The 12,977-nt window shown below is 57.6% G+C and overlaps 2 long non-coding RNA genes across 2 annotated transcripts in view; one reads left to right on the top strand and one right to left on the bottom strand.

Moving 5' to 3' along the window:
• Positions 1–2,726: 2,726 nt before the first annotated feature.
• On the bottom strand, positions 2,727–10,433 carry LOC131481081 (uncharacterized). Its single transcript, XR_009246015.1, has 3 exons — positions 10,393–10,433; positions 5,374–5,558; positions 2,727–3,012 (listed from the first exon to the last, which is right to left on the bottom strand). It is a non-coding gene; the product is annotated as an uncharacterized LOC131481081 (long non-coding RNA).
• Positions 10,434–10,789: 356 nt separating this feature from the next.
• LOC131481130 (uncharacterized) overlaps positions 10,790–12,977 on the top strand; it is a 61,730-nt gene continuing 59,542 nt past the window's right edge. Inside the window, exon 1 of the long non-coding RNA XR_009246047.1 lies at positions 10,790–11,167. This is a non-coding gene — a long non-coding RNA (uncharacterized LOC131481130). The remainder of the gene's footprint in view (positions 11,168–12,977) is intronic.

A 12,977-nucleotide genomic window follows, 5' to 3' on the forward strand; every position in this document is an offset into this window, starting at 1 on the left:
TGACACCCATGCGGGGGACCCGGATGGAGTTCTAGACTTCACTTTGACCTGGCCCAGTCCTTGTCACTGCAGCCCTTTGGCAGGATGAATTAGGACATGAAAAACCTCTGTGCGTCCTTCTCTCCCTGTAACTCCGCCTTTCAAATAAATCAATCTTTAAAACGAACACTTGTTGGGTACATTATAGATTTCTAAATTCCTTTCCCTAGTTTAACAAGAAATCCTTATATAGAGCCTAACTACTCCTGGTATATTCGTGCTGAGTTTGAGGTCCCTGTTCTGCACACGCCATCCTTTGGAAGCGGAAATTGAGGCTTAGAGAAGGCAAGAGATGAGCTCCCCAGCACAAAGCTGGGGAGCCCGAGATGTGAGACATTGAGCAGGACAGCAGCTGCTGCCCCAGCACAGGCGAAGTGTGCCTGCCAGGCATAGTGTGGCACCTGCCATCTGTAACAAGGACAGCTGCCCACGCAACTCGTGACAGGGAGGGACAGTTCTCAGAGAGAAGGCCAGTGTGGACTCCACACAGGATTCCACCTGCAGCAGTGAACAAATGAGCAACCCAGAGCCTACACATGAAGACTGCAGGAATTGCACCGACAGCCACCTCGATGCAGGTAAAGGTGACGCCTTGGGCAAGACCGCCTCTGAGGGCAGCCTCCGTGCCCAGGAAAAGGTGCTCAGCGTGAATTTCCTTCAAGGGACTCGTGCTCATGTGAAAATCCTACTTTCCTTAGATCTCCCCACTCTGTCTTTACACACACGTTCGAATTCAGTTTCCATATTCAGGGCTTTCAAAGCATCTCCTGCTCAAAGTCAAGCCTAAATGGCTTTAAACCCTGAGTAGGATTTCAATGCATCAAGTCCCCTCCAGTGTTCAAATGATGGCACAAGCAAGAGGCCTCCAAACATTGAGCAAACACCCACCTTGCACACAGAAGTCCCTCAGCTGTTTTAAACAATCAGACACAGTCATTTTTCTAATATTTTATTTGCGTTCTTTCAGTGAAAAATCAGAAGTCTGGTAAACAACTCCTTTCTTTTTTTTTTTTTAAAGATTTATTATTATTGGAAAGCCGGATATACAGAGAGGAGGAGAGACAGAGAGGAAGATCGTTAGTGATATTTACAGGTATCAATACAAGACTAAGCCATCTCTACTACCACGATACTTCCAAAAATGAGATACAGTGCTCAAATACCAAAAAAAGCAAGAGGAGCAGCTCCCCTGCACACAGTCCTTCTGGGGTTCAGTTCCGCTTCTCCGGAGAAGGCTGCCTTTTCCCACGGTGGAAAAAGCCCATGCCACAGGAACAAGCCAGTAACGTTTAACATCAGAAGAAAATTCTGCCCTCAACTTCATACGTGCTGATGTGAGATTGCTGGCCAGGGCACAGCACCTAAGATGCAAAGGCAACTTTTCTGTTTTCATCACAGCTGGACAGGTCCAGTTTTTTTATTGGTTGCCATGGCAACAAGAGACAGTGCATCCACAAGGGACCAATGTTTGCAGCATCCTTGCTCCTCATCTGAAAGTTTAGCGCTCTAACCCCTTCCCTTCCTCAGCACCTGTGCTCCCAGGAGAAAGACTACCTGCCAGTACGCCCTGAAGCTGACCAGACTACAGGATGAGGTCTGAGGAGAAAATTACAGGGAATGTCCTTCAAAGCGAAGGGGTTCCCACTGGTGAGGATGAGAGCAGGACTGGGGGAAGCAGGCTTGGCTGGACGTGGCTACAGCCTGCACCAGCGCAGGTGTGCACTGGGGCTGTGGAGGGTCAGATTGGGCTGGACTCCAGCCCCCACTGAGGCTTGTGAGAGCCAGGTTGGGTGTAGAACAGGCCAGGCTAGGCCTTGACTCCTGCTGAACTCCTGTGTCTGGGTGTGGACCAGGTATCACTGGGCTGCAACAACCAACAAGAACCAGGATGGATGTGGCTAGTTTAACAAGGTCATGTTATTGCCAGGGCAGGATGTGGACAAAGTCAACCTGGGCCAATGGTCCACCGGTGTGTGCGAGAGCTGCCACTGGGAGAAGGCTGCATAGAGGAGCTTGGGAAACTTCTTCATGGGGACACAGCCCCTGCAGGTGAGCACAGAAGCAAGGCAGGGAGCAGCCCTACCATGCCAGGTTATAGTACCCACTGGCATACACGTGGATCAGGTCTTGAGACAGACCAGTCTGGGCCAGCACATAACACCCACTGGCAGATCTGAGAACCAGGGCAGGGGGCAGGAGGAGCCAGATCAGGCTGCAACACCAGCCAGTTCACACTAGGACCAGGACAGCAATCAGACTGTGCTGGGATAGGCTGCAGCACCCACCAGCAGGAGCTGGATCAGGGGGCAGACTAGACTAGGCCAGGCTGTGCAATATGATTGCAGACGCTGAGATGAAGCGAGTTATGCCGGCCTGGGCCCAGCGGGGACCGGGTTTTTGAGTCCTAGGGATGGGCATCTGACAGGGCTTGGGTAGACTGGCTCAGGTCCTGGAATCCACCTGCACGGTGGGGGAGCTCAGGAGTGCGGGACCCGGCGGGGCTCGGTCACCTGGCCCACATCCTGGGGTTTGCCTTTCAGCTGGATGTCAGCTTTGTGAGGCCCAGGGGTGGGGGATCAGGCAGGGATCGGGTCTCCTGACCTGGGTCCCAGGACTCGCCTGCAAGAACATGTCCTACTTAATGAAACAGAGCAGTGGACACAGGCCCTGTTGTAAAACAAGAATATGGCAGCTCCTTTGGTGCTGCAGCAGAACAGAACTGGACAACTACCCCAAACAAAAGATGACAGCAAGAAATCTCGTTGAATGGAGCCAATGGGCCCTGGGAGGGTGACATCATTCTCGGATCGGTGAAATCGGCAGCATTTCAGAACGATCCAAACCACTTGGACAGAGCCCTCGGAATATGTACACATGGAGACTCCGGGTTGATATGAGGTGGCGGTTCCTCATCCCTGGGGACTGGGATGTGTGGAAAGTCATGAGTGGTTTCCCTCTTTATCTCTCCTCTTCCTTGAGAAACAAGAAGAAGAAATAGCAAATTTGGAAACAGTGAGTACACCCAACTTTCCCTAAAACTCGATTCTTTCATCCCTGATCAACCATGCCATCATTATAAAAACAAAATTTATAAAAATAAAATTTTTAAAAAGTAAAAGGTATGTGTACATGCTTATATAAAAGCATCAGATAAAGATGTGATGGCTGGGGCAGGAGCAGCCAGTTTGCACTGTGAGGTAAAGTTGGGGCTAGATGGTATCTATTATTTACTACTGTGGCACAACAAGGCAAGAGAAACCTGCAGACTGAATTCTTTCATGCCATCCTGGTTACCAGGACTTGTGACAGGGACACATTCACATCTACCTGAGTAAGCTGCCATGATTTTTGGTTTTCTACAGCAAGGCTGTACTCTTCTACCAACACTATGACATGTCTCATAGTTCCAAGTCTGAACCTCCCACAGCAGCCACAGGATCATAACCAGCCAGTCATTTCCCCATGTCTGGGTGTAGACCATGGTTCTAAGACCCTTCCTTAACTTAAATGATAGTAAAATTAGTGGCAGGCTATTGCTAGCCCTACAGACGAGGCCAGCAATGCAAGAAGCCGACACTACTTTAAGCTTCTGCCAATTTGCAGCTCGAAACACACTATCAATGTCCGGACGTGTGGCAAATGGACGCACGGGAGGACGGCAGTCGCCCTTGGGTGCACCTGGCAGATCCCCAGTCCATTAGTATTCTCGTGTATTTAGTCTTCACAGTGGCCCAGCACATGGATCCTCTCACTCGCCCCACTTCATGAAGTGCGGCTCTGCCTCTCGCCCCAGCTCATGCACCAGCCTTGGAGCCCCACGTGACGGCGCTACTCCCTGTCTTGGGCATTCTCTGTATCGCTTAAACTCTCCAAACAAGACAGAAACGAGTTACGAGGCAAATGAACCTATCGAGGTGCGAAAATCCCAGAGCAATTGTTCCAGAATCTTCTCAAATATGGATGTGGGTGTCTGCTTCCTCCCTTTTGAACATGGAAACCATAGATTCCAAAACTGGTTATTTACACTTCAACTCGGAAGAAATAACTTGCCAGTTGGCCACACTGAGGCGGAGCCAGGGACAGCTCTGACTTCCTGGCAGCCCCCTGGCACTTGCCAAGTCCCAAACTGGGTAATTTTCCTGTCTCATTTATAATATGTGGGCAGATGTGTTGACATGTAAGCAATGCGCGAGGAAGGTGCTTCACCCGCGCTGTCACGTGCAGAGTGGTCGTCAGGGAGCTGGCGCTGAGCCGCTAATTGTTGATGTATCGTCTTTCTCCTCCAAGTGGCTGTGAGCGGCAGGGACCAGGACACTCACTGCAGAAGAAAACCTGAAGATGCAGAAACAGAAGCCACCTGGCCGTGGCGTCTGCTGAGCTGGCCCTGTGTCTGAGTGCCCGGCTCCCCACAGCCTGTAGGGTTACCCCCTCTGCCCTGTCCGGTCACCCACTCTCAAACTAAGGCCACACAGCGTTTGAAAAGCCCCACCAAGTCCCTCAGGGGCCACCATCCACTCTCCAGAAAGAACACATTCATCTTGTAGCCTCATATTCCAAAGCTAGGGACCCAACGCTCTGTGGATTGTGGGCTTTATTCATGGGGGAAAGCTAGAGCATGTTCCAGAGCACAGGTTTTTCTGCCGGCAAGGACCCCGAAGGTGTTGTTTTGGGAGCAGTATATTCCGTTGCCAGTGGAGGAGGTATTACACTCATATACACAAACACAAAGCCAGTCACCATGTCTCCATCTCTTGGCGTTTTGGGGGGTGTGTGGAAGCCCCTCTGTAATGCCAACCCAGCGCTGGGTCTGTGTTCTCCCCTCCTCTGCCTGAGCGACTACTCCCTGCACGCAGACTCATCTTGGAGCCCATTGTGCAAGCCCAGGGCCTGGCATGCAGCAACATGCAGTATGTGTGAGCTGGATAGGCACTGAGGGGGTCCAGCAGGGAGACCCCCTCAAAGTTCCAGCTGGCGCAGTCTGAAGCTACTGCTCTTAGCCTCCCAGTGCTAAGAGAGAACGGCCAGCTCTCAGGGTGGCTGGCCCATCCCCTGCTGTCCAGCACAGGAGCAAGTTTAGTTTACAGTTTCCTTGGAAGCAGGGCAGGCCTTACAAGAAACCTGCTGAGGGTGGTGTATGCACCTCCAAGTGCATGTGCGGAGCCGGGACCCAGGCAGGAGGCAGCCCCAGGGCCAATTGTCTGGGGTGGCTCACATTCAAAAGCCTGCCCTGCAGTAGAGGCTCCAGGCCCCCAGGGCTCCCTGCCAGGCCCTTTTCCCCTTCCCAGGCATCCACAGGCCCTGGCATGCTCACTGGCTTCCACCACCGCATCCTACCTGTTGGGCATGAATCGGGCTCCACAGTCCTTGAAGACCGCACGCGCCCGCAGCTCAGCAGCTTCCCCAACCCTGGCCACACATTGTGTCACTCTTCTTCCCAGAGTCCAGTCTGCCCTCTGTGTGAGTGAGCTCCAGGCGCTCAGATCTTGCAGGTGCAGGGAACACGTGCGCACTTGTGCAGGCTGTGTGCAGACAAGGTGCAGCTTCAGACAGGGGTCTGAGCTCTCCAGGCTCCTGGCACTGGCCGTGAAGACACACCCTGCCCTTTCCACACATGTGGCCAGATCCAGCAGATGGTCAGCTCCTATGGCACCAGCCTGCGCCATCTGAGCCCCACTCAGCTTCAAGGGTCTCCGGGACACGGCGGAGGAGTCAGGTCATCCTGCCGAGGGGCCTGCCGGTTCCCCACCTCAGGACTCATCCTTACTGTGAAGTGGCTCTCCGGTGGTTTTGGTAACGCAGGAATGGCCATAGGAGGAGCTGGTGGATGATGTGACAGGTGCGGGACAGACATCTCTACTCCCCACGAGAGCCCGTCTGTGCTCCATCCCTCCAGCTCGGCCGGCCTTCAGACAGCAGCCACCAGCGCAGGTGTGTGGTCCAGTCTCCTAGCAATGATGCTACCGCCACCATCACTAACGAGACTCCTGCTTGCCTCCTGGGGGCATCCATGGAAGCAGCCCCCAGCCCAGCCCAGCCCCCAGGAGAGTTCTCTTCCAAAACTCAGTTGCTCCTTCCAGATCAGACTCCCAGCATCCCGCAGGTGACTGTGAACATCTTCAGGTGTCTCCACTGCAGCCCATGCCCAGAGTGCCCACCTGCTGTGCTAATCCAGCCCAGCCCCGTCACCTGGCTTCCTGCTTTCCGTGATGTTACAGGGAGTGCTGCACGCGCCAAGTGCTAGGCCTTAGCTTGTGGTTTATGGCTGCCCAGGAACACTCACCTGAGGCTGCCTTAAAAAATTCATGGGAATTTTGTGTCATTAAAAACAAAACAAAACACAACCACAAAAAACTATGCACGTTTTAAATTTGCTTTTGTACTAACCTTTTTTAACCTCATTTTCTCTATTTTAAGAAATTTATTTGAAAGATGGTGACAGAGAGGGAGCTAAGACATGCAGATTGAGAGAGAGATCTTCCCCATGCTGGTCCATACCAGTCAGGGCTGGCATTCCCTACATGGGCAGTAGGACCCAAGGCCTTGGCCCTTTGTCTGCTGCCTCGCAGGTGCACTGGCAGGGCGCTGGAGGTGGGACTTGCTTCTAGTCGCTCCAACCTGGAGTGCAGGTGTCCCAGGCGGCAGCGCAACCTGCTGGCCACCCCCCACCCCCAACACCTGCCCCTAACTTCTAAAACTGCTGTCGTGTCCTCATGCCCTGTGATGAGGAAGATGCTTCAGAGCTGTAGTCCTTCATGTGGCCACAGAAGGCTCTGCAGAGGTGGCAAAGCTTCGCCATCACCGGCCTCACCTCCCTCCTGGAAGGTCCCCGCTGTGGTTCCGCACGTCTCTGGGGCTTGAGTGGCCCCGGAAGATACATGCCTGCACTGGCTTCCAGGATGTTCCAACAGGAAGCTGAGCAGTTTCTGGATTGAGTCATGCCTGCCGAGCCCGTGGTTGTCCAGAGAAGCAGTAAACAGCTGAGAGGGACTCCAGGGGACCACGTCACAGAGGACTTAACTGCTGTACTCTGAGCTTGGAATCGCTTCTCACTGAAACATTAAGGGTATTGAGGTTGGGAGGGACTTGCAGAGGGAGTAGAACTTCAGGAAAATGAATCTGGCTGTACTACGTGTCTGTTATCAAACACTTGGTTCCAAGTAACAGAACTATGACCCAACGTGACTTAAATAAGACTTGTGTTGACTCATCTCACAGAAGGTCCAAGCAGGCTTCAGGTATGGTGTGATCCGGACTCTAAGGGACTTGTTTCCAATTGGGTTTCTTCCATGGGTGTTAAGATGTGTCCCAGAGAAACTGCTGAAAATAATTCTCCTTTTTACCTTGGTGACCCAAACAGGCCTTACATACACTCACTCCTCAGCCAATCCCGGACAAACAGGTTAGGGTAGTCCAGCTTGAGTAAGACTAATAGCTGGCTTGGTACGGACCCTTCATAAGAATACTTGAAAAAGTACCAGGGAACTGAATGAAAGTTGTTTCTTTTGGTGTAAAAAAAAAAAAAAAAGGAATCTATGCACAAGTCTAGCCACACAATACATAACAGGGTCGTATCGTTCTGAACAATGGGCTGAAGGGACTTCAGCTCTGGCTGCTTTCAGACCCAGCTGTTACACTCTATTCCCCACCTAGCTGACCTGGTGGAGCCGCCGTCTTACACGCCGTCCACTGGAGCGCAGTACATGATTGCACCTGGGAACCCGGTAGAGTTGGCGGGTGCAGCTGAGTCATTCTGCTCCCTCAAATGTCCCCCAAGACATTCGGGGTTGCAGAAGACTGGGGCCACACGGCCCACATCTCCTGATGAGGAATCTCCCACAAGGTGGTCCCCAGTATGGCCATGAGCTACTTGGACAGCCCACTCAGAGCTGAGGGGTGACCCTGACCCTGACCCCTGTGGATGGAGCCTGCTAACCAGAGTCCTCTGCCGGAGAAACTACAACTCAGTGTTCCCCTCGGAGAAGTGAAGCTGGAAGGACGGACAGATGCGATGAGTGTGACTGAGGCCTCAGAATTTAGTAGTGGGGCAAGGAGGAGGAGGAGGAGGAGGAGGAGGAGGAGGAGGAGGAGGAGGAGGAGAGAGAGAGAGAGAGAGAGAGAGAGAGAGAGAGAGGAGGCTCCCTCCTTGCCTAACCTTCTGAGCTTTAGTCTGCACATCCTCGCCACACACTTCCTGCCTCTAAGGAAACGGGCACATTCCTGGCAGCTCCTTAACCTGGAGTAAAACAACTGCCTCAAAGGATGCCACATGCCCCCTGCCTCTGGACCCAGCTGCGACACACGAGGGAGTCCCTTCCTCTCCTGCAGGTCCCCTAATGGGATTGGACTATCCCACCCTGCAGGATCCAGCAGCAGGGCGGGTACTCTCATCACTTGAGGAATGGCAGTGAGCATGGAATCATTGCTGGGACTCCCCAGGGAAGACCCTGCAAGCTGAGGCCAGTCCTGCTGCAAGGCAAGCCAGGTGTGCAGAGGACGGCGGGCGTGCCCAGGATCCCCGGCCTTAGGAGTGCTGCCTGTCGCGACTCCAGCCCTTGGACCTGGAACGTGCGGTTTCACAGAAAGGAAGTGGGGTGATGAGCAAAGGCCTGGACAAGCCCATCAGCCTGGGAAAGGCGCACCTGTTGCAAAGTTCAGCTACAGATACGGGAATGATCTGTGTGTGTCTCTCCACTGTGTCACTGGGGAATTTCCACCGCACTGTGCAGTCTCCTGGGGCAGCTGCCAAGGATGCAGGGTTGAAGCCGAGCTGATCTGGGCTCGTGGCTACCAACCAGAACAGCTGGATCACATTAGCCTCCTTACTGGCCTGCTCGCTGCCCCTCCCACGTGATGCACCAGGCTATGGTAACAGTCTCACGTTCACACGGTCTCTTCCATGTGCCTTCCCAGTCCTGGTTTGATCTGATGCATGCAATAAACAACACTTCTTCAATTAATCCATCAAGTCACTCTTTACTGTCCATCTGCTGTGTAGCCCAAAGGCTCTCCGGGAAGGAAGGAAGCAATGCCACACCTTGCCTGTCCCCAGCGAGCTGCCAGTCACCTCGTGAGGCCAGCAGCCGTGAACTACGGAACCGTGCCAGTCTATAGGGCATTGCAGGTCAGACAGCAGTGTCATTGTGGGTGGGACCTGAGAATGCTCCCGGAGTTGTGCCTGCAGGTGCTACGATTTGAGTGGTCCACACCACACACAGCACACCAGTGCATTCTCCCAAAATGCTCTCCACCTGTCTTCTAGGAAGCACCAAGTGTGGCCAATGTCCTGTCTGGGCTCCATCAAAGCCTCCAGGTGAGGGGTGTGGGAGAAGAGGTGCTTTCAGGCAGGCCACAGGCTCACTCTGCCCCTAGCATGCAAACCAGCAGGCTCAGCCACAGTTTCTCTCCCAACCTCCAGGATGCAGGGCAGTCCCAGGGCAGCTTGGCAGGGGTCCTCAGGGGCTTCTAAGACCATGTGCCTGCTGTATTTTGTTGCTTTGTGGGGGCTGCGTTTCAGGCATGGCTCCAGTGACGGTTCCCTCCCCATTCCGGTAATCCATCTTGCTATTCTTGCCCCTCCTCCCAGCACCACACGGCAGGTGCTCCCCTCCCTCTCTGTACACATCTGTCCAATCTGGATTCCCTCAAGTCTTCCCCATTCCCTACTGTGGTAAGGGCTGCACACCTACACAATCGCTTCTTCACCATAGCAGGACCATCTGGGGCCAGCTGGGGAACTTGCTAGGACCACACTTGTTCCCGGGAGTAGCAGTGGACTGGAGCCAGAGGGCGGATCCTCGCCTGTCACCCACTGCCTGGGAGCCCCAAGGCCCACCTTGGGCTGTGGAAGGGCCGGGGGCTCCCACGCTCTGTGGGAGGAAGGCAGCCACGGAGGGGTTTGGCCCCTTGATTTAGCTGAGTCTCTAAGCTCTCAACTTGCAACGTGGACTGGTAGTGTGGGCCAGGGGGGACAGGCGCTCTAAAAACACATTTAAACAAAATGCTGCTTTAGTCTTTGCGCAGGGCACTGGGCCTCCAAGGCCCGCACCCTGTGGGGCCCGCCGGCCTCGCTCCCCGCTCCCCCAAGCCCCAGCGTCACTCAGACCGCCATGCAGCCGGGCCCCCTGCTTGGGCTCCCACTGCAGAGTCCTGGCCCGGCTCCGGAGGGCGCAGCAGCCTGCGCATCTGGGAGGACCGGAGGGCCGGGCGGAGCCAGGCCGCAGGGCTCGACTCTGCGGCTCTGAGCGGCTGGGAGCACGGGGTCGGGGTAGCCGGAGGGCTCCGCCATACCAGACGCCCCCCCGCCCCCCGCCAGCCCCGCGGCGCTTCTCCCACATTCCCCTCCCTAAATCCCACCTGGAGTCCCGGGCCCTCCGAGGAAGTCAGTGGCTCGGCAGCAAGACGACCGGCCACTTCTTCGGCACCCTCAACCCGCTCACGTCCTCTCCACGCGCGCCCGTCGCCTCATCCGCCCCGGGCTGAGCCCACGGGCCTCCGGGGCCGCCTCCTGGGCCATCTTCCCCGGCCTGGCTGGCGGAAGCCGGCACTGGCGCAGCTGTCCCCGCAGGGCCCCTGTCGGGGCGGCGAATCGGTCCCCACGCCGCCGCCGCCGCCGCCTCCGGCGTCTCCCCGACCCGGCCCTCTGCCAGGCTCGCGGCGGTCCACGTGGCTCGGCTCGCAGGAAGCCCCGCGCGCTCGGGGCGAGAGGAGCCGGGGCCGGCTGGGAGGGGCGGCGGGGCGGAGGCTCGGGAGGGCCGCGCGTCCTGGGGGCGGCGGCCGCCGGGCGGGCGCACCGCTGCTCCCGGGCAGGCTGGCCGGGGGAGGCGGCCCTTGGCCGCTCGCCCCGCCTCTCACTCCCGTTACACCCGGAGGAAGGTGTTCCCGAGACCGCTCCACCCTCACCCCGCCTCCCGGCTCCAGCCTCGGCCGCCCGAGCCCACTATGCCAGACAGTTTCGACACTTTGCAAAGACAAAGAGCCCTGGAGCGGCAGCCTGAGGAGGAGAGGGCGAAGGAGGAGGCGATGTGAGCTGCGCCGGGGACGAGGGTTCGGGACGCCACGCCCCTTGCGCTCTCCTCCGACCCCCTCGCGCACCCCAAGCCGGGAAAACTCCAGCGGGTCTGCAGCCGCGGTGAGTGCTCGCGCCCAGCCGCACCGCTCCGGGGCGCGCGGGGTCTGCGTCCGCCCGAGTTGAGACTCAGGCAGTTCCCTGTGTGTTCTCCGGGCTGTTGGGACCCGGGCAGCGAAGGGGGTCAGCAGGGGACTGGGAGTGTGTGTGGCAGGGGAGGTGTCACCTAAGACCCCAGGCGCCTGGAGGAAGACACACGCTGGGAGACCCCTCCCTAGCCGGGGCGACCACTAGGGCGCTTCGGGGCGGTGGGTCTGGGTGGAGGCTCAGGGCAGGGGGCTTCTTCGGTCTCTGGAGGAGCTGATGGGGGCTCAGCGGGGAACCTACAGTGGTGGGGAGTCGGTCCCTGGAGCAGCCCCAGTGACACTGCAGCCGGGTCCCCGGCTGAGAGCTCCCTGGCCCGGGGTCGCCCGTCGTCCGACACCCCAGGGGGCTCCGGAACGAGGCCGGGTTCTCGTGGAGCACGGAGGCCGCTCTCTGGAGGAGCGCGGTGCGGATCGGATCGCCCCATCCGCTGCGAGCAGGCGCAGACCCGGGAGGCAGCAGGCCCCGGGGACGGCTCGCAGCCCGCGCCGCCGCTCGGGATCCGGGGAGAAGTTGGTGCCAGGACCGGGGCTGCTGCCTGTGGCGTGGCGGCCTCGGGGGCTTCCGTGTTGGTGGTAGCGGGAGGACTCCGAGGCCGCCCCCAAGCCGTGAAGCGCCGCAGGCTGCCGAGAACTCCTTGCACGAAAGTTCGTAACTTGTCTGCGCCTCTCGCGTGTGACCTCCGGGGGCAGGGGCCATCTCGACGCAGGAGAGCACGGGGCTCCCCACGGCGCCTCGCAGAGGGCGCAGCTCAGTTCGGAAGTGGAACGGTGGCGCAACTTTCAGCTCCTCCTCGCTCTACGCGTGTTTTGAACGTGACCTTGCAGGAAAAAGCGCGGCCGAACTCGAGATGGGGGGTTGAGGTTGCGCCTCAGTTTGGCACGGTCAGCCAGAGCCCGCGCCTTCGCCCTGCCCGTGGCCGGGGCCGCCCCGAGAGGGAATGAGTGTCCCTATCATCTTGGCTCTACTGTCCGGAGCCCTGAGCCCTCGCCCGCCCGTGACGCGTGGGTCTTTCTGGGTGTGCGCTCCCCGGGGGGGCAAGACGCAAGTGCCTGGGTGGGTGCGGGGCCGTCCACTGCGTCGCGTGGGCCCGGCGCGTCCCGCAGAGAAGGAGGCAACCGTGACCCTGAGGGCAGTGACAGACTGGCCGCGTGGCCGCATTCGCCCGGCTTTCCTGTTTGTTTCCCGTCTGCTCCCGGCCCTCAGCCGCGCCTCCCCGGCGCGACCCTCGAGGGTTCCCGCTGCCTGTCCAGGTGATCCGGGCTCTGAAGGGTCCCCAGGGACACCGCGAACGCCCACTCTGCGGCTGAGCTCGCGTGCTCGCTGGGGGCCGGGAAGCCACCTTCTGGCCTTTGGCTTCGCGCGCCGACCCCCTGCGGGGCCTCCGACGCACCTACTAGGTGCGGGGGACACAGCTCTTGTCTGCCTGGGGAGCCGCGGGTGGAGCCCCCACGTTTCCTGCCCAGTGAGCATCCCAGGTTCCAAAAGGCGAGGTGCACTGCCCCCTGCCGGCTGCTCTGGGCAGTGCCTCCTGGCTGCGGGGGTCCAGGGCGCCAGGGGCAGGGTGCTTGGGGTGGCTCAGGGTGCACCCTGCCTCTGCTCAGGGTTCCGATCGTTTTCTGAGGTCTCCTAGGTGGCTCAAACCGCCCAGGAGCGGAGCTCACCATCATCTGTGCTCTCTAACTTGCAGCAGGAATCCTAAGTTCTGTTTCTTTGACTTCCCGTATGT

This window comes from Ochotona princeps, chromosome 9, assembly GCF_030435755.1.
Source record: "Ochotona princeps isolate mOchPri1 chromosome 9, mOchPri1.hap1, whole genome shotgun sequence".
NCBI lineage: Eukaryota > Metazoa > Chordata > Mammalia > Lagomorpha > Ochotonidae > Ochotona > Ochotona princeps.